Source organism: Heliangelus exortis, chromosome Z (assembly GCF_036169615.1).
Source record: "Heliangelus exortis chromosome Z, bHelExo1.hap1, whole genome shotgun sequence".
Classification (NCBI taxonomy): domain Eukaryota; kingdom Metazoa; phylum Chordata; class Aves; order Apodiformes; family Trochilidae; genus Heliangelus; species Heliangelus exortis.
In genome coordinates, this window is record NC_092454.1 from 10283553 (window position 1) to 10304977 (window position 21425).

Consider the following 21425-nt stretch of genomic DNA (forward strand, 5'->3'; position numbering starts at 1 on the left):
CCTGTGTGGCTGGTCACAAAATGGCCAAGAGAATGCAAATGCCTCCTGGCAGAAGTGCAGGGATCACCTCTCCATCAGGCTGCCATGTTTCACATTCAGTGAGGACATTTGTCCAAGGGAGGCGTGCCCCAGGTCTGAGCAGGACCAGACACTCACCATACAAAGTGATGCACAAGCTTTAGCCTTAACAGACCTTTTTATCTTGTGTCCCAAGAGGAGGAATGATGCCCTGGGGTTGGCACCTGCATCAGAAGCCCTGCAAAGCCTATCCTGAACCATTTAACTCAACACCAATGGAAAAGCAATCACCTATCAGCAGCTCTCATCCCACCATTCTTCCTGGGCCATGCACCATGGGAAGTGCAACCAAACTGTGCAGCATTCCCATCTCAGCTTGCTCTCCATCACTATGAGCCAAACACACAAACACGAGTCTCTTACAGAGAGCCCTGGTGGCAGGGTGATGCTTTGTGAGGGGCAGAAGACAGCAGAGCAGTCACGGGATGATGGGACTGTTTCTGCTCCCACCTCTAATCCACCCTCTCTTCTCCCCTTGAGTCACCACCACATACAGCCACAGCCATCCACATCCAATCTTTCCTCCTTACCAAGCCAGGTCCATCTGTGCCTCAGTGCCCCTGCAGCCACCCACGCTGCCTGTTCCCAGACACAACACACATCACCTTCCCACAACCTCCACAGGGCAGCTGGCTCTGCATTCCCACAAAAGTGCTCCTCTTTGCTCCCACCCCAACCCTGTCCTCCATCACCATCAGACCCCATCCTGTTTACATGCACATCCCCAACGTCCCCAGCTCTTCACCTGTGCCCTCTGGCCTCCTTATTGCTTCAGTTCAACTTATCCCAGTCTCCCCTATCCCTCACTTCCACCCACCTAGAGCCCAAACAGCCCAAGCCTCTTTGCACCCACTCCACTGATGAGTCCCTAGCACCCATTTGGGAGAGCCACAGCAATGTCACTTTCCCCTACCTCTTGAACAGTCACTAGGACATCAGAGAGCAGGAGAAAAGGTCCCAGGGATGCTGTTTTACCAGGCCAGCTCCGGATAGAGGCATCAAAGCTACATATGGGAAGAGGAAGCAGGCAAAATGCCTGTGGTGAGGAAGGCAGCAGGGATAATGCACACAGCATTTACCCTGTGGGAACTGCCCATCCCCACCACAACCCCTCTTGCAATACACTTCCTTTTACTGTAAGAGCCCTCCAAGGGAGGTGCTTGGACACAGGCACTCAGGCCTCCAGCTCAGCATTAGCAAGCTGCAGCCTGCAGATAAGGCTGCAGCAGCTGTGGGGACATTCAGCATCTCTTACACTCCCTGTGCTAGACATCTATGTGGCACAGGAGGGGGAGGTACCACACACACAGATACACACACACACATGGACATGCACACCCACCCAACTCACCCTTTTCCAGCAGCGATTTAGAAAGTCTCAAGTCTCAAGCACAGGCCAGAGTGGTGGCACGGGCTGGGCAGGGATTCAGCCCACAAGGGTGAGGCTTTGTCCATCTTTGATTGTAAAGAGCTGGAGACAGTAAGGGCTACTGCAGGGAAAGAGGACTTCCACCCTGAATTCGGTGTCCTGAAGGTAAAAGAGAAACACTCTGCTGGCATCAGGAAAAGGGTGTCACAGTTGTCACTGAAACACACTGTTGCCTGTAACAAAGGCACACACGTGAGTGCACAAACCCCTTTGAAGGGAAACAAGGGGGTAGGAAATCCTGGCATGTCTGACCACAGACATATCCACATGCAGTGCAGTGGGAGACAGTCTTGCTCCAAAATTCCACCTGTGAAACTGGCAGACTTTTGGGCACAGGCACCCTGAACCCCCCCACAGGGGCCCATCAACAGCAGAGCACTCTGCCCAGTGCATCTATCCAATGCATCCATCACCACCTCCACAGGGCTGAGGCTCCTGCAGGGCTACCAGGGTTCTGAGCAATGCAGATGGCCCTGGATGGAAGGGGGAATCCACCTGGCATCTGCGTGGAGATAAAGCAAGCTGAGACTCAGCTGGTGCTTCACACCAGGCAGAAGCTGGAGAGGAGACCTGGCCTCCCTCCCCATCACAGAAGTGATAGTGTACAAGGACAGGCTCAAGACACAGCTATATCCCCAGGTGACCAAAACCTGCACAGCACATGAGCTCCCCCCCCAAAATATGTGAGGGCCCCCATGCAAACTCTGCTTGGCTGCAGTGATTCAGCCTGTGCTTTGCCATGCTGCTTCTGTGGGAACTTTCTGCTTCTGTGCTTCTCAGAGACCTCAGAAATTAGCTTAAATGGGTCCAAAACACCTTCTACCCTGGTGGGAGCTGCACCACTGGGGATGCAGAAGTTCCCCCAGACCTGAACCCCCTAGGGAGACAAAGCCCACAAGAGATGTGACAGGCAGTGATTTACCCATGCAGCTGGGAATGGACATCAGGGGCCTCTTGGCTCAGACCATCAGACCCTGCTGCTCTTGATTCTCTGTGTGTTGCAACAGGGATACCCAAGTAATGCAAGAGTGGCCAGAGAAGTGTTGAGTAACAAGCAAACTACAGGGGGAGGGGGAGCACACAATGCTCTGAGTGAGATGGCAGCCCAGCATCAGTGAGCCCAAGGGAAAGGCTAAGAGAAGCAACTTGAGAAGGGATCCGGGAACAAACTCAGGCTCATGGGAAAGTCCTAGACCTTGCAAACCCACATAAAAGCATCTGTGGAGCCTGGACATACTCTCAGTCTCTGACAGACAGAGAGGCAGATGTAGTTACCACTGTGGGTCATCTGTGTCCAGGCACTGTGTCTACACGCAGCCCCTTTGCTCTGCTTCATTATTCTTGCAGTTGTTTGGAAACACCAAAATCCCTCTGAGCACTTACACACCTGACATGGGCTTGTGCAGCATAAGGCACCAGGGTCAAAGCTCACAGACACAAAAAATTGCCACGGGAAGTTGTTTCTGAAGACAAAGCTGATAAGGCTGCCAGCAGCCAGCCTTACAGAAGGACAGGATCAGGAAAAGAGCAGCCATGAGAATAAAAGGTTGGCAAAGAAACAGAAAATACTGGGAGCAAGTAATTCTTTCCAGACAGTTCTGTGGGCTCATCTCACTCTCCATCTGCTCCCTATCTGCTTGGGATGGTCAGGCAGCTGGAGCCTCTAAAAAGGCTACTGGTGAATTCTCCCACAATTGACACTATCTCTGGCACAGGCACCATAAGGAAGATGAACTCAGAGCCTTTCTAGCATGCTCCCCAGCCTCCCAACAATGCCAGCAGCCCCCTGCAGATGACAGCTCTGCACTGTTAGCAGAGCAGGGCGGGTGGTTCATTGTCCTGGGCTTTACTGCCAACAGCTTTTTGTGCCCATGCAGGGAGGGAGAAACTTGGAGCTCTGCAGAGATGGCTAAGGTAGGTGGAGGCAAAGCAATGAGCTGGGCAATGCTGCTAACATGGTGCCTCCATCCCCTGACGCTGCTAATACCACATGGACCAGAAGAATCAAGACAGGAGAAGAGGATGGACACAACAACCCCTGATCCCTCCATTTGCCTACAAGTCAGTCAGTCCAACAGGCCATGAACTGCTACATTGACAAGTGCCCTGAGAACTGCAGAACTGGGGAACAACAGTGGTGTGAAGGGAACTCAGGGGGTTTTGGGACCACCCTTCTGACAGCAAGGCTAAAGTTGAGCAAGTTGCTCAGGATCTGTTCCAGCCAAGTGCTGAAGGTCTCCAAATGTGGACACCGATTCCCCGCTCACTGGGCCCTGCTCCAGAGCCTAACCACCCTTGTGGGGAAATATTTTTCCTAATATCTAATTGGTATTTCCCTTGTGTGTGCCACTGCTTCTCATCCTGTTCCCGGGCATTTCCCTGGAGAGCTCAGCTTCAGCTTCTCTCCAAACCCACAGCTGCCAGCAGCAGTGAGAGCTCCCTTTGCTGCCTTCCCTTTCCCAGGCTGCACAAACCCACCACTCAGCTATGGCACACCAGCAGCCCCACAGCACCTCCAGAGCTCCAGGGCATCTCTGCAGAATGCTAGAGTCCATTCCATCCTGCCCAGCATAAGGTGCCACCATGGAGGACAAAAGGTACCAAGTAGCACACCTCTGCACACCTCTGAAGCGGTAACATAAAAATAAATAAATAAAAAGAGGCTCACCTCAACACTGAGGCCAGCAGGGGTTATTTTCATTCAAGTATTTGATCCTTGCTCTGGCTGGAAGACATACCAAGCACCTACATCAGTGCCTCCTGCAACACACCTAAGCTATCCCAAGCCAGGAGTCCCTGATACCTGCTCTAAGTTTGGCCCTAAATACAGAGAGCTTTGGCTTCAGCACGGTGGCACAGGCAACTCTCCCTGCACCATACCCACAGTGGACCTGCCCTGAGGAGTGATGAGCAGGACCACCTGGAGTCAAACTCAGTGGAGACCACCTGGACTCGACTCACCAGCCCAAAGCAGGTCCCTGGATGAGGGCAGCAGCCATTCATGACCCTCACAACATCCCCCAGGGGCTGTAGCAGAGCCCAGGTGACACAAGGGGATTTCAGAGCCAGCAACCAACCATGACCCCAGATCTGTAGCATATCATCCCATCCCAGTTCTCCTGCCACACAGTGTCCACAGCTGTTTGTCCCTCTTCACTTCATCAGGGATTATTCATCTTCCCATCCTCTCTCTGCTCTCTTGGAGCAGATTGGAAGGTCACTGGGCAGGATCCATCCAGGACCTGCTTAGCTTGCCCATGGCTGCCTACATGGGGACAGGGATCCACTCCACCACCAGAGGAGGGGATACCTTGTCACCACATAGCTCCCTTGAAATCCTCAGCAGAGAGGATGCCCCAGAACCCTCTGGGACAGCAATTTACCTGCAGCTGGAGAAGACATGGGCAGAGCATAGGTTTGGCACATGGCCAAGCTGGATCCTCTCCCATTCCATAGCCACAGGCACTGCCTCCACCTGCTAAGCCCTGAGGCTTTCCCAGCTCTCCTCTGGCACCCTGACCCCATCACCTGGGTGACCTGGCATGAGCTGCCAGGCCCTTGGGCTCCCTCAAAGCCCAGCCCTGGGAGAGCACTTGCCCTCTGCTTCCCACTGACTCATTCCCCTGTGATTCACTCCCTCCTCCTGCCTGGCTCACCCATTTCTGCCACAGCCATGTGTGCACACACGTGTGTGTGGATCTGTGCTGCAGCACCCATGGCAGGAGGGACAGGGATGACACTGCTGGCTCAGGTCCATGGGGAAGAGTGGAGGCAGGGCAGAAAGGCAGACCAGAAGCACTGCCATGTGGCCAGCACTGCTGAGATAAGGAGGGATGCTGGGGGAGGGCTTTCCCCAGTCTCTGAGGCTGCCTTCCAGCCAAACCCATTGGCTTTATCAGCCCCCCACCAGCCTGACCCTCATGGCTGGTGGTGGGAGGGTTACTCAGCTCAGACCCACAGGAGAGCTGTCTGCCAACTAACCTACCTATAGGGACAGGCCAAGCACACCTCCACAAGCTATGCTTCTTGCCAGTTTGCTTCTCCAGGGTGAAGAGCCTCCCAGGAACCAGGAAAAGATCACTTGGATCAGCTAGTGGCACTGCCTGCACGGGGCTCAGAGTCTTGGCCAGTTCCTGGATGCAGACAGAACCAGCTATGCAGATGATGCTACATATACATCCTCTTCAGGCTGCTTCTCTGACCAGCAATCCCCCTAATGCTAGAGGCTGAAGCTCACACAGCTTTGCTCCACATCCTTTTCGTTCTCCTTTCCTCCAGCATCACCCCATCCAAGGGCCCCCCAGCGAGCCTCAGCCTCCACCTTGGCATGGACCAGAGCAGACACATGAAACAAGAGGCAGACAGCACCCTGCAGCTGTGCTGGAGTCCTGGGAGAGCTGTGGCACACATCTCCCAGCCAACCAGCCAGCAGCTCTGTGTACTGAAGCACATCCATCTGTGTCAGGGAGTGTGGAAGAGGCTGGCCTGCACAGCATGCCTGGATGCAGACCCATTCCTCTGCCTATTGTAGCTGGAGCATCCATTTCCCACTGTCTACAGGAGAAAATTACCGGGATTAGGCACAGGCTGTTCTCTCACCCTTTACACCACACATCCCATGTGTCATAGTCATGCTGATAAGGGCCTCTCATCCCTTTCCAGCCAGGAACACTTGGCCAGCTGCAACATTCTGCCTCCAGCCACATGCAGGTCACTCAGAACAAACCTTGCTGGTGCTGCTGTAAGACAAGCTGATTGAGGAGCACATTTCCAGCAGGGTCACACATCCCTGCCAGGTCAGGAGGCCCTGACATCTGGGAATGAAGGCCAGACTAAACCATCCTTTGGGTGGGGAGGGAGCTGTTTTGGGCTGTGATGACATGGATTTATTAGGGACAAAGAATGGCTTTCTGCCAAGGCTCAAGATTATATGTCAGAGCTGCTGGTTCTTCCTAGATTTTTACACTTCTGATCCTCACCATATACAAACGGAGCCTCCCTCCCTTCTCAGGGCAAAGAAAATCAAGATGTGAGCCACACAGGGGGTCCTGCAGGCACCAGTCCCTTCCCCTGTATGCAGGACATCCCTCTTCTCATCAGGATGCTCCAGTCCTTGAAGTCTCTTTTAGGGGGGGCAGGGCAGGAGATCCATAGTGCTCAAGCCATCTCATCAGCCAAGCCAAACATTGTGGCAATGGTGTCACCAAGGCCACACCACCAGGCAAGCACCTGAATGAAATTCAGCAGCCAGCAGGACAGGCCCAACAATTTAAAGGCATGTGCTTAAATTAGCCTGCCATCACTGGCAAGATGGGCTTCTCTGCAAGCTCTGGGAGCAGAAATAACCTCTGTGAGCTCTTAGGGATGGTTCTCTGCTAAAATCCCCCAACAAAAGGAAAGCAAAGGGTCATGCCCAGCATCCAGATACAGCAGCTGGAGACTGCTCTGACTTGAGCCAGACTGTAGCACTTTCCTTGCAGCCCCTCAATTCTGACCCACAGAAGGGTAGCAAGCCATCTGCAACACCCCCCTCCAGACAGGCTAAAGAGCAGAGAGGAGGCAGACAAGCTGCTTTCACTTGTGATGTTTCTCCCACACCAAGGGGATTCCTTGCAACTGCCTCGTGTTGCCCTTCTGCAGGTGGCTCAGGGCAGAGGCAGAATGTCTCTCCGAAGTACAGTGACAAGATCTTGCTGCCTTCAGACAGCACATCCAGGTCAGCAAGCTGGGAATTGTTACCAAAGGGGTGCCAGTTATCCACCCACCCTTACATCAGTGCCATGTTTCTGCAGCACAGGTGATGCCAGAGGGCAGGGTGAGAAGAGAAGATTTTGGGCAGTGACAGGTGGTTAATTTCAGCTTTTCTCAACACAGATGCTCAGCAGCAAGCAGTACATGAAGCTGATGATTCTGCTGAAATGGTTCCTGGTCACAGGGACAGACATAGAGGGCACAACTCTCACAACAGGCCATCTACCAAAATCATCTGAGGACTTTACCATTTCCAGGAGTCTCAAACCAAACTTTCCAGTTCTGGGCTCTGCTTCTCACAGCAGCTCTTCTGTGCTACCTACTTTTCCCTCAAGAGTGTTTGAAAAAGTGGAGCAGGCTCCAGGTTGCCGATTAGGTGGTAGCTGCAGTGACCCTCATGGAGTATTCCCTGGGACAAGCTTTCATCTCCTAGACAGAGCACAATGAAGCATCAGCCTTTTGTTCTGAAAATCACATCCAAGGTCATATGATCCAACACAAAGACCAGATGTGGAATTTCTTTAAATGAATGCTTAGATGAGGGAGCACCCCTGTGTCAGGGACAGACCTGAACGGGATAGCTGCCTGCTAACTCAGCCTGGAATTTTTAAGGACTAAACCACCTTTTCTGGGTGGTAACACAAATCCAAGCCTGCTAAAATTGGAAAGCCCACCGTGTGGTTGGCAGCTGGCTCTCCCCCTTCCTGCAGGCTGGAAAACCCCTATTGTCTTGGCAGCCCTGATCAGCCCCCAGCCCTCAGCCAGGGATGCTCCTGTTGACTCAGCACATCCTGCAGCCCTCCCTTCACGTCCTGGGTGGGCTGGCTGGCTGGCTCACACCATCCGAAGCTTGAGACGGAAACTAGCTTTGTCCTCTCTCTCTACCTTGCTGTGAGAAGGGAAACAAAGGTTTCTGCCATCCCTCCCCCAGCTTCTTTCACTGCACTTGCTGGTGCTGCGCCCCGTGGGGCACTCTGAGAAGACATCATTAAGCAGAGGGGCTAGGAAAGCAGACAAAATTGGGCTTTCCTGCTTAACTACACATGAAAAATCCAGTTTTAGCTTGGGCAGACATTGAAAAGCCAACTTCCCTCTTCTGCTAATGCAAAATGTGCCTGCAGGCACCCGGGACTGTGTCTGCATTTTGGAGAGATTCTCCCTTACAGGCATTGAGTTTTACCCTCTGCAGCCTTCACTGGCTCAGGGGAGGTTGGAGAGGTCCCAGTGCTGCCTACACCAGGGACGCTGCAAATTCAGGTGCCACCTGTGGAGGCAGCTACAAATGTAATACGGAGGAAAAACAAAGCCAAACCAACTCAAAGTCCCAAGGCAGAAAGGCTGTACAAAGCCTCCTGGCTCCCAGCCTTGTGTTCAACACTGATTAATCTCAGGATACACTTCCAGCTTTCACTCTGGCCTTAAAGCTCTCCATAAAGTTTCTCTCACCAGCTTTCACAATGTCTTTTCTCTGTGCCCCAGTTCCAGCAGGGATCTCAACTGCTGCTGCCTCCAAGTAAAAGGTCTCCATGACCTTTGTAATTCAACACACTGGGAAAGGCTCAATCCATTCCCTCTATTCCTAGCCCAGCACAGACCTCAAAAGCCCTCTTTGTTCCTGCTACAAACCCTACACCATAACTGTGGCTTAACCCTTGGGGCACCGCCTCGGAGTGCTGCACAGAGGCAAGGCAGGTTGTACAATCCATGGGAAGCTGGACCTACCCTCTACCTACAAAAGAGCTGTGCTGACCATCTGCTGGTGGCTTCCAGGGGATACAGCTGTGCGTGCAAGATGTCTCTGGCCATCCTTATCATCACCTTTGCAAACTGCTACCAAGCTGTGCCCGTGGGGAACCCACGCTACTGCAGTGACACGGGCATGGACACAGACAGGCATTGGCCTTGCAACTCAGACTCCTGGAATTAACCTGCATGCCCTCAGTTCATCAGGTCTATTAAAAAAACAAGCTCCGTGCAGGTGAATTGAGCGCTGCAAGGAAGGAATTAGGATGTCAAGGAAAGCAGATGGGATTGGGCACTCCTGCAAGGACTCCTCTGCTCCTGCTCCTAGGTACAGCCACTGCACTGTGCCCAAAGCAGAGAGGCATTGGGCATTACCTCCACAGCCTGCATGCAGGCAAGAGCACAGTGAGAAGAAACACTTCTGTCTCTTGCTTTGTCTGAGATGGCTCAGAACCACGTCCCGAGCAGCAGCCATAAACCACACACTGAAGGACACAGAGCCATGGGACTGTCCATAATTGCACATGTGGGGATGCAGAGAGGAGGAGAGGCACAGCCATCTTCCCCCCCCCGACCCTAGCATGATCCCTGACACAGAAGAAGGCATCATGGAGCAGGGATGCCTTGCAGCACCCAAAAAATGCCAGCTCCACAGGAGACAAAAGTAGGCTTGCACCACTGCACCCCAAAATGTCTCCTCTGCAGACAGGATGGTTTAGGGTGACTTTGCAGAACCCCAAAATGCCATTTCCTACCAGCTGCTGTAACTTCCCCTCTGCCCTTTTCCGGTCCCACTCCACCAGCCCCTGGTCCCCAGGCCATGGGGAAACTGAGTCACAGTGCACAGTCTCTGCCCATAGGAAGGGGAATGAGTGGAGAGCAGCAGGCACAGCATGGTGAGCAGGGAAAGGGTAGTACTGACATCTCTGAAACCCCCAATCATGAGGAAAAAGAAACCCAAATGCCCTGCACCAAGCAACTATGTGAATTATGAGCTTTCTCCATTCTCACCTCTCCTGAGGCTGGAGTTGGCTCCACTCTGCTGCCAGCCACAGACTGCATCCAGCCCTGCTGGGCAATGTCTGGTCCCAGGAAATAATCCATGAGATCTCTGGTACCAAAGGGGACAGGGGCATGCAGGGCTCTGCACTAGATGTGTGTCACTCATCATGGACCAGGAAAGAAAGGTAGGAGACTGATGGTTCCTTCAGAGCAGAGGGTTGCATTCTTTACAAGATACAAGCATTTGAATGAAGATTTGCATTCTCCAGTCTGATGGTTTTTCAGGAACCCACTTCAGCCTCTATTTTCACCCCACCCCTCCAAAAACTCTTTGAGGCCCCACTCACCAGTTCAGCTTCCCAAGATAAGGTACTATCAGTACTCCATGTTCTAGCTGAGCAGGACAGAGCTCAGCCACATCATCATCCTCAAAATCCTTATGCCTGGTACAGCAGCAAATCACCACCCAATCTATTTTGCAGGCAGAGAAGCTAAGGATAAAGATCTGATCATTCAGGCTCTGGGTCAGTCATCTCATTAGGATTAGTAAAGCTATGATGTCTTTTCTACTTTTCTGGAGATCTCAGTGAGGATAAGAGCCCAGCACTTTCCAGTTCAGCCAGGCCACTGAATGGGAAAGCAGAGCTCAAGCTGCAGAAAATCCACAGCTGTTCTTCACTGCTCATCTGCAGATCTCCTGGAATCTTTACCCAGATTCTTGGTTGCCTCACTCCACCTTCCTGGGGACTCTGAAAGCAGTCACTTTCACCAGGGGAGCCTCTTCAGGTGGTATTTGCTGTTATCATACAAAGCAAATGCTATTGTCAATACCCCTTCCCCAGCTCTATCTCCCAGGAAAACTTAACAGTATTAAACTCATTATACCCCATCAGTTTACGGCACAGTCTCTTCATTTCTTTGTTAACACAGATCTGAGATGTATCGAGTTTCAGGCAGGCTCACTCCAAAAGAAATTCCCTGGTCTTTCTCTACAAGGGTTTGCACAAGCAACACCTTTCCTTTTTGGTAGCAAAAAAATCCCAAATTACCACCACCACCACCAAAAAAAACCACACATGCTCCAAAACCCACAAACAACACTTCAGAGAAAACAACAGCAGGAGCAACAACAACAACAACAAAAAATCAAACAAAACTAAAAAAACCCACAAAAAACAGAAAAACCACAACCCCCCCCCCACCAAAAAACAAGCAAAAAAAATCCACAAAAAAACCCCACCAAAACCCCAAACAAACAAACAAACAAACAAACCAACAACCAAACACCTTAAGGGCAAAATTTGACTTTTTTCCACACCACCACTTTGGTCAGCCCCTTTGCAGACTCTGGGGGGCAGCTTTCTCACTGCTGCTCACACTGGTGCAGCCCTGTCAGCAGCATTTGGAGTGAGGAAGCTTTCAAGGGTGAGATGCCCTTATCCTTCCCAAAAATGACCAGCACATGAACACAGGCATTTCCTGGTAAACTGCTCCTCCTTGCTTCCAGCCTCTGCTGCAGGGCTGGCCTCTGATAGCAGCCTTCCTCCGGAAGCACCATTGAGTTTTGCTCAGTTACTCTTAACAGTATAATATTGTAGGGCAACAGAATTAAATAGTGCTGTAATATGCAATAAATCGTTCGTACAGAACTGCCAAGGGGAGAGCTGCACAGAAGAAAGAGAGGAGGTGCAAGTCTGTTTTCTCAACAAATCTAAGCCATCAAACAGCCCTTTGGTCACAGAAAGCAGGCACAACAGCAAGAGGAGCACTTTCAGGGTGGTAGATTGATAACACCAATTTTTGTGTTCTCTGTATCCAGGTTTATCACATGCCCAGGACAGATCACAGATCATTGCAATTACCTTAAGATCCCAGACTATCACCCCGGGGCTGGCAGAGCAGATCCAGGCAAAAAAAAAAAAAACAAACCCGAGAAAATTTCACTTCCTTAAAAACTGCTCATACTTTTAGCTGTTGCTGCTCCTTGAAGATGAATTGAAAGCAAAGCTCATACCCACTACTTGATGCCATAACTGCTTTATTCTGCTGGCAGCCACAGCAGAGAGGGCCTTGAGAATTACCCTCTTTGTCCACCACTGGCCCAGCTATGCTAATCTCATCAGCAATGCAAACAGGGGTATAGAAAGGACTGGAATGACTGCTATAATCTGTCTATGCTCTGCTCTTTCTGCCCAGCTACAGCACTGCTGACAGGCAGTAAGAAGACCCCAGTGCACAGAGCACAGGTCTGAGCTGAGCAAAGTGCTGGCTCTTGCAAGCTGTCCTTTATGCACCTCCCAGACAGGGCAACCTCTACAGCACCACTGGGTTTCTCCCAGTTTAGAGAATGCAGGTAAAAACACCCACCAAGTCAAAGTTTCCTCTTTGTCCCAACGACCCATTCATCTCTCTGCTGAAATCCCCGGCATTCTTTCCACAGCAGCAGAATTAAGGCTGCTCCTGCTGTCCATTTTTGCAGTGTGATGCTGCTCACAATGGTGTCCCCTCATCTGACTGCCAGCAGGTTTGCATGTCCCAGGCTTGGACCCAAGGCGATGGCAGCAGCAAAGCACAGCAGCACGTAACCCACACAGTGCTTTCCAAACTTCAATGCTGCAGCTCAGCCAGGAGGAAATCTCTCTTGGCTGCCTCTCCCTAAATGCTTATTCCAGCTCTGCCTGTCTTAACTCCTCCCCAAATCAGAAGCAGAGTATCTGACCCCACTGCCTTTGGGCTTTTCTGATCCCTTGTGCCGTGCTTAAAAATGTGTGGTACAAACAGACAAGACAGAAAAAGAGGGAGCAGCATTTAAAAACTGAAACAGGGTTATAGCCCATCTGGTCACAGTGCCCAGAAGTTTAAGTCCTGGGCAGGGATCTCAGCATGAGAGGTGCTTTACAAATGGCAAAGGACTCCTTAGCCCTATGAACTGGCAACTCAAACCCCAACATGCAGGCACAACCCCCAGCCTTATCTGCTGGGCTCTGCACCCAGCCTATAATATTCTATAGCACATCCCCAGGCTTCAGTCTGCAGGAAAGATCAAAAGGAAAAGGCTGTGAAAGTAGGGTCAGAGGGAACTTCAGTCCAGCCCAATGGATTCAGACCATGCTCTGCCATCATCTGCACCCATAATATATTGTAATGCCAATCCTCACACAGGTGAGGAAGTTCACACACATGATGAGAGTGCTCATGCTGCTGATCTGAAATTGCCTTCAGTGCCAGGTACCAGTGTTCCAGCTTCCCCTGTGGAAGTAAGCTCCAGCTGCCAGTGCAGGGCAAGCTGTTCTTCTCTGGAAAGGGAAGGAGCCTGTTGGAAGCAGGATAGAGCAAGCACATCACTGTCTGCTGCAGGCAGCTTTCCCAGGGGCTTTATGTCTGGAGCACAGAGGACGTTTTATAAAAAAGTCCAGCCTATTTTATAAAAAAAAGTCTAGCCTATTTGGGAGCCTTAAGATGTCTGGAACTGTAGCTCTGGACAGATGACATAATCACCCTAAATTGGAGAGAGACACTGACAGATTGGAAACAGTTTTCAGTGGAATTTCTGAGGCTTTGAACCCTGGTTTGGAGCTGGATGGAAGGGTCACAGTTCAGACACAGATTGTGACATTGGTGAGTACATAGTCATTTGGGCAGCTCACAGCCAGCCACCCTTTCCTCTCCAGTTCTGCCTGAGCATCCTAATCCGAGATGAACTCTGGCCACAGGCACTAAAGCACTGTGTGCCACCCCATGGCATCCAAACACATCTGACCTCAGAACATCCTCAGAAGGAGGGGCAGACCCCTTCCCCTCTCATTCTGGGCTGGGCAGAGCTATAGAAAGGGTGTTTTAATTCACCATGAGCACTGACCTTTGAGAGGTGTATTGAGAGGTGTTTACAGCTCACACACCCAGCCATGTCAAGCTGTGCTTGCTGCATGGTCCCTTCCCCCTGGCTCACATCCAGGGCTTTAGGCACACCATGGATGATAGGTCAGGTCACAGTCATGCTCACATTTTGGTCAGGCTGGAGATGGCTTCCTGACCTGTTCTCCCTACACAGTGATCAGCACAAAGTTTCCTGCTTCCTTCAGCCACAGGAGTCAGCCCTCTATCGGCATCTGACAAAGGGTCTGCCCAAGGGCAGCTTCAGAAACATGTAGGCTCTCCTTTTCCTGCCCCAAAGGATGGTCTCAGACTTTATCTGAGGGCTCACTAGAGCACCTGCTCTCCATCAGAGTACAGATACCCTGGAGCAAGACAAACTGGCTGTGCATGGTGGACAGCGTGGTAGAAGGCCAGGTTTCCTGGGGAGATGTGGGCAGGCTAGAACCACTTTCTTTGATCAACTAAGGATAAGCAAGGGCAGCAGAACAACTTAGTTTCCTCCACAGTATAGTGAGAGAGCTCAGGAGATGGATTTCTTTTCTTGCTCTGTAATTCAAAGCTTCAAACACAACAGGTCTGCAAACAGGAGTTGCCCACCGGTTCCCCAGTGAGGGGTGAAAGAGGGGAGAAGATGGACAAAATCCCTTTGGCCACCCACCATGAGGCTTCTGCCCCTTAAGGAGGAACAGCTGGAGATGCCAGACTCTCATGCAGGAGCCCAGCAGTGCTGAGCCCCTGGCATGGCTGGGATGGGGCTGCATCAAGGTCTGTGGCAGGCTGCCTGGCTGCTCCTCCGTCCTGCGCTGCAGAAAAGGTTGTGAAGCAATGCTGCCAGTGGCCAGTTGCCATAGCAATCCCCCCAAGCATGCCCCCCTGCCTCCCTCCTTTGTCTCTGCTCCCCCAAGCCTTGCTGTCCCCTCCCCACTGCCCCACACACAAAACCTCCTGCACAACACCCAAAAGCCTCAGCATTCTCCCAAAGGGCTGTTCATCACCTCAAGGAAGAAAAGGGGGCAGATGTGGAAGGACACCCCCACAACCCATCATCCCCACCCACTTCACAGGCAAGGTGACAACTTCAGACCCTGGCACCTCACAACCCACCAGAATCTCCCAAGGTGACAGGAGAGCCAAGCAGCCAGACCTGGGGTGCAGAGGCCCCTCGGGATGCACCCCATGTTGTGCACCAGGGATGGTGAAGCATCCCTGCCTGTCCCACATGCAGCACCTGCCCAGACCAGACCATCACAACAGGGCTGCCTGCAGCTCAGAAAGCCCTGTGAGCTCTTTCTACCTTGGGAACCACCAGATTTGATGGAAATGGAAGTCTCAGACTCTTCCTAATGCAGCCTGGCAAGCAGCTCCTAAGTCTCTGCTTGCCAGTCCCAGCCCACTTCCACTTCAGGCAGTTCTGTTCTGCAGCAGTGAACCTCACTGTGGCTTGAACCACAGACAGGATCCTCCTTCACTTCCTGTCCTAAAAACTGTTGTCTACCATTGCTATGTGCTACTGAGCAGTTACCCACCCTGACATGGTAGCAGAGCTTCTCTCCCTTTCACGTCTCCTACCCAGGCATGAGATGCAAGAGGAAGACAAAAGGATCCTGCTGACCCATACTTAGGTGTGATGAATGGATTTAAAAGCTTAACAGAATGGATATAAAACAACTTCTAAAAGCTCTGCCTCCTCAGATCTGCCCTTCCTCACATCCAGTAAGGTCCACCACAACTGGTTACATCACCTGAAGCTAGCAAAGCCTCAGTCCTGATCCAGGATGAGTCATGGAGCTCAGAAGACTGTGCAACTTCCTTCTGATACCATCAACTATGCCTTACACGGGATAAAAATAAAGACAGGCCAAAACTGCAGAGCCACATCTTGCCTCAACATGAAACATAACAAAGCTCAGCACTAAGCTCAGCAGTGCTGGAAAAAAAAAAAAAAAAATCACCTAAGCAGGTGGAAACAAAAAGTGCAGGAAGGCCAAAAGCCTTGGGTGTACAAACAAGGGAGAGGCTGTGAGGCCTCACCCTGTGCTGGGCTGGAGGGTGACAGTGGCAGAAGATGCCAAGCAGCCATCCAGCCGTGCAGAGAGGGCCAGAGCTGGGCTCTCATATCACTTGCCTGTGGGCTTTGGAGTATTTCTACACCCAGAGGCTTTGTGGAAACTGTTCTGCAACACATGTGCCCACCTGAGACAAGCTGCACTTCTGGCAGGGAAAGGCTGGAAAGCTTCAGACTGCTTTGTGCCATGCAGTGAGTGGGCACCCACAATGCAAGGACCAAAGAGTGCTTGGTGCTAGGGCTAAGGAAAAAAAAAACCAAAACCAGTGGCCATTCATACATCTGATATGGCCTAGACACTTTAGGTAAGTGAGGAATTCAAAGTTCTTCCTAATCCCTGGGATGCTATACCCTTGCAAAACCTTCACACATGAGGATACAGAACTCTGACATGGTGCTTAGCAGGGAACCACAAGACTGCACACAAATAGGAGCTTGGAGAGACACCACCAATGTTCAGAGACCTAAAATTAGCCTCAGCAGATGATCCTCTGCTCCATTCTTGGGACCAGTGAGAAATGAACAAGGATCCAGCTGTCCCAACACTCCCATGAACAGGAACTTCGAATACCCAACCTACTTGTAAAAGAGATGGTAGGGCAAAGAGAGGATTCCACACATAATTACAGTGCCAATGCCCACGAGGAACCCAGGGCCCCATCTCTGGTGAGGGAGCAGCATTTCATTGAGGTTTCCAGTAGGAAGAAGACCTTCTCCTAGAACAGCTCCTCAGATCAAGAGGCAAGAGCAGCCCACACATGCTAAGAGCAGGCTGACCCCTTTGTATTGAAGATAAAAACCTCCACTTTGCCCAGGCTGAGTTTTCCATTCCAGACAGGGGCACCACAAGCCTGCCCAAGGTTCTGCAAACTGTACCAACTCCCAGGTTCTTGCCAGCTGCTGCAGACTGAACTAGTTTGGTTAATTCAGTCCAAATTTAAGTTCACTCATATCACCTGGGTTTGACAATATCCAAACCAGAGAGAAGAGGGTCAAGCTTTGACAAGGTAATGGGAGGAGTTGCCACATTGCATATATGCAGGAGATTTTCTATCCCTCAAAATATCAAGCTATTGGTCAGCAAGTGGTGAGGGGAAGGAAAGTGGATCCAACTTAGTATCAGAGTGGTTTGGGTACAAAGGGACCTTGAAGATCATCTAGTTCCAAAATCCTCTACAATGGGCAGAGACACCTTCCACTAGACCAGGCTGCTCCTTCCAGCCTGGCCTTGAACACTTCCAGGGATGGAGCAGCCACAACTCCTCTGGGCAACCTGGGCCACCATATCACCACCCTCACAAGAAAAAAAATTTCTTCCTAGTATTTAATCTGAACCCCCTCTCTGCCAGTTTTAAACTGTTCCCCCTCATCCTGTCACTCTGTGCCCTTGTAAAAAAGTCCTTCCCCAGCTTTTCTGTAGCCTCTTCAGGTACTGCAAGGTGCTATAAAGTCTCCCCAGAGCCTTTTCTCCAGGCTGAACAACCCCAACTCTCTCAGCTTGTCTTCACAGGAGAGCTGCTCCGGCTCTCTGATCACTTTATAAGCCCTGAGTCAAAATACCTCTTGTCAAAAGGCAGAGGAGCCTGGAGAGGATGCTGTGAGCTTGGTGGACTGGGAACTGCAAGGAGCTCCTGCAGAACAGAAGGCAAACCTTCTCTCTGGTCTCAGCCATATAACAGGTCTCATTTCCATCACTAAGAGAGATATAAAATGCCAGCAGAAGGTGGGAATTAGTGATTTTCATAACTCAGCTGAATAAACAGGCTGCTCTGCTGCCACAACTTGTGTGGCTGGGAGTCCACAGCACTGACATGACCAAAGGACTTTTTTCCTTCCTTTCTTTTAAATTCCCAGACAAACATAACACCTGCCCCACTCACCTGTGGGTGAGCTATCACTTCAGCATCAGGTTGAAGGATGAGATGGCCCAAGACCCAGACTCCAAGTTTGTCTGGACTGGCCCCAAACCTCCCTGGCAGACACTTCAGACACACAGTGTGGGTACCCACATGTCCTGAACAGTGGCTTTCCCATGTACCCTCTGCCTGGCCAAATCATACCAGGAGCTCTGGAGTGAGTGGTGGGCTCAGTTTGCCTCCATAGAGGCAAAGTGCTGGTGAGGGCTCCCTTTCTGGTGGGAGCACATCATATAGGTGTGGGAAGCATTGATGGATCCCAGGCAGGCATGCAAGCATCCTGAAGGAGGGACCAGGAGGGAGGCCCACAGCCATCTCAGCCCACCAATTACCTCACAGCAGCATGGGCCTGTCCTTCACACTTTTGGATGGGGCAACACAAAGATTATCAGTCCTCCTGAAATGGTTTGCTGTCACTCGAAGCCTCACACACCACGGCCAAGGGCCTCCTTGAGCTACAACATACTGGGAAAATGCAGGAAAAGCTCAACTGGTTCTAACAGAAAGCAAGATTATGCCTGCCACAAGCTCTGAGTGAAATCTCAGGTGTGTTTGTTCAGGTGAAGGACAGGTAGCAGCAGAGAGCAGCAGAGACCAGCAGCTGGGAAACTGTTCAAGTACTGCTGGTACATGAGGCAGAAGGACAAGCACAACAAACAGCCCAAGTTCCCATGGGCTTGAAACACAGTGTTCTTGAGCTCCCAACAACTGCATGTGGGCTCCAATGGTCTCAGCAGCACTGGGGGTACATGTCTGGACTGCCTTTGCTACACTGCCAGCAAGGAGGGAGGCAGGACCATCCAGCAAGCCTGAGCTGTGGGAGCATCATTGGTAGGAGATGCCTACTCTACAGAGCTGTCCCTGTGAGCTGAGGAGAGGACAGCACAGGGTTCTTCACAGAGCCCTGGTGAAGGAACAGGAACCAGTCATGACTGAATGGGTGCTAACCTTGGTGTAGGGATGAAGCAGATGGACAAAGGAGGCTCTCAGCTATCAGCATCCAGTGGTCTTGGGGTTGCTTATTCCAGCTGTCTTTGGTCACCTGAAAAGACAAGTGCACAGACACACATTCAGCTCAGCTGGGAAATACCCTGCCCACACAAGAAGACCTGAGAAGGGAGCAATTGCTCAAGCCAAGTGAGTTTGTGGCCTATGCACAGATGCAGGAGACTTTGAGCACCCCAGCACCTCAAAGATCCCACTGTATCTTTTACTACTTCTGAGACTGCCCCTCCAGTTGCAGCCCTAACTCCCTCCTGGGAGTTCCACTGACCACCCCAGTTCCTTGAGTAACTTTGGGTGGGTGCATGATTGGCTCTCCACAGAGGGCTGCCAAGGCTGTGCCCCTTCCCTGGATTTCAGTGGGAAGTCAAGTCCTTCCTGCACCCTCAGCTTTCCTCTTCTCCACCTGCACAGCTGTACATTGCTCCACCACTCAGGCTTTGCTGGTACATGAGTGGGTGCACTAGCATATGGTTTGCCTGCAAGAACAGGCTCTGGTTGTGGTCCCCACTAAACCACCCTGGGGGGAAGAGGAGCTGGGGCAGGGAGGGCCCAGCTCTGCTGTGGGGAGACATCGCTCCCATCAGCCCAAACAGACCACGCCACATCCCACGCCGCAGTGTTTCCCAGGATACAGCAAAGCTGTTGAAAATAACAACTGCTTAATAGAAATCTCCAAGAGGCCTGCCAACACTGTCACAAAGATGTTGCTTAAGACTCCTCCCTGGGCTCCCAGTGCTGTAATTACAGACTACCAGAGATCGCACTGGATGGGGGCTAGGTCCTCATGCCCAGCAGATCCTGAAAACTGGGGCAACATCAGCCTCCCCAAGACCAGAGGTGATGTTTCTCTGGCTACAGGCATGATGAGCAAAAGCTGCTTAGGGCCAGCCCCTGCTCCCCAGCCTGACCTCCCCCACAGGCAGCCACCCTGTGGTACCAAGGGTGTGACCAGAGCTGCAGCCATGCTGCCAGCCCCACAGAAGCTCAGCCTTTTTACATCGTGACGTGGGGTGTCACCTCCATGCTAGCTGACAGGTGCACCAGTCCTTAAAACAGCCACAAAGGCACCCATAAAGCTTCTGATTAATGTCACCTACAGAGCCAGAGGGTCAGCCTCCAGCTCCTGGTGTCCCAGGAGAGGTCCAGCCTCAGTGCGGTACCAGCTGCTCAGCAGGGATGTGCTTCTGGAGAGCTGGCAATCAAGAACAAGCCCCAGTAAGTGTGGCAAGTGTAAATGTACGTATATGTAAAACTCTCCACCAGTTCCCTGCTCTAGCACACTGTTTTTCAGAGAAAGCTCGAAAAGCTCTAAGCCTGAGCAGTGACACAAATTGGTTTGGACGTGGCTGAAGCGCTGCCACCCACATCCTGCTGCAGCACAGGGAGCGATGGCAACGGATCCAACAGGGATGGGCTGAATGCAACCCCCAGGAAGAATGCAATTACCCCAAATGGACTGAGGCCAGGAGATCAGGATTATCATTTCAGCTCTTGCATAAACGCTTTGCACCTTTGTTCACTTTGAAAAAAAAAAAAAAAAAGTATATATATATATATATCAAGAGTTGACAGCAGCTGTGGCCTGGACACATGGATTTATTACTAAAATTGCACTTCCAGCTCAATCACTAACAGCACTTTTTGTAGCACATAGGACGCCTTTGAAGATTTCCCATCCAAGTACTGTTCTGCCATGGCACTGTTTAGCTGGGGGGCTACCCAGGCCACAACACAGGCAAGTATGATTGCAAACCACTGGCCAGTCCTGAAAAAGCTCTCTGAAATGCAGAGCATGTGAGCTCAGCTGCTCTTCATTCAGGATTCACCACCAGCTGAAGACACTGACAGAAACAGGGGGAAAACATGTTAATTGGCAGCTGGGCATTCAACAAGGCCAAACAAGGGAGACAAAGAAAAAAGAGAAGCAAAGGCAGAGGGAAAATGAGGATTTTCAAGGACCCTTGACACTGGGAAAAAAAAAAAAAAAAAAAAAAAAGGTTTTAAAGCAAACTTCGAACTTTGTGAGATGAAGTTCTCTAGGTCCTATATTCACCTGGCTCACTTGCTCACAAGCAAAATGGAAACACAAAGGAACAGAGCTGGTCAGAGAACAGGCACCAGGGAGCAGAGCTGCCTGGTGGTGCAGACAGAAGGGAGGACCAGAAATGGATTCACCAGCTCAGGAACCTACACAGCCATTGGGGGAAGGGGATCCCTGGGAGTGATGTGTGGTGGAGGGGCCTCAGGCAAAAAAACCCTTCCACAGAAGACCAAGGAACACAGAGTGACACCCTCCAGAAGCCACCTGTTAACATACAAGTGTGTCCCTTCAGGATTTCTGGCATGTTGCCTTTCATGCCTCTCCAGTCCCCTCCTCCCCACAGAAGGATCTCAGGTGTGACCCCTTTTCCTCCCTTTTGCTTCTGGTGCACAAGAAGTTGAGCAGAACCAAGTGGTGACCTTTCAGTTCTGCATCCTATTTATTCTCCAGTGGTAACTACAAACACTGAGCATTATCAGTCTTAGACGCAGACCTTGGCTAGAAAATCTGTCAGTTTCA

At 51.3% G+C, this 21425-nt stretch overlaps 1 protein-coding gene across 5 annotated transcripts in view; it reads right to left on the reverse strand.

Annotated features, from left to right (window-relative positions):
* Nucleotides 1-21425, reverse strand: part of ATOSB (atos homolog B) — a 39963-nt gene that overhangs the window by 15709 nt on the left and 2829 nt on the right. For 2 of the 5 annotated variants that reach the window (XM_071730236.1, XM_071730234.1), the window contains exon 2: nt 18809-18902. The gene's annotated coding sequence lies outside the window, so the exon portion shown is untranslated. Of the gene's footprint in view, nt 1-991; nt 1083-1429; nt 1607-18808; nt 18903-21425 lie in introns of those variants that run through there. The other 3 variants (XM_071730233.1, XM_071730237.1, XM_071730238.1) reach the window with 3 other exon arrangements.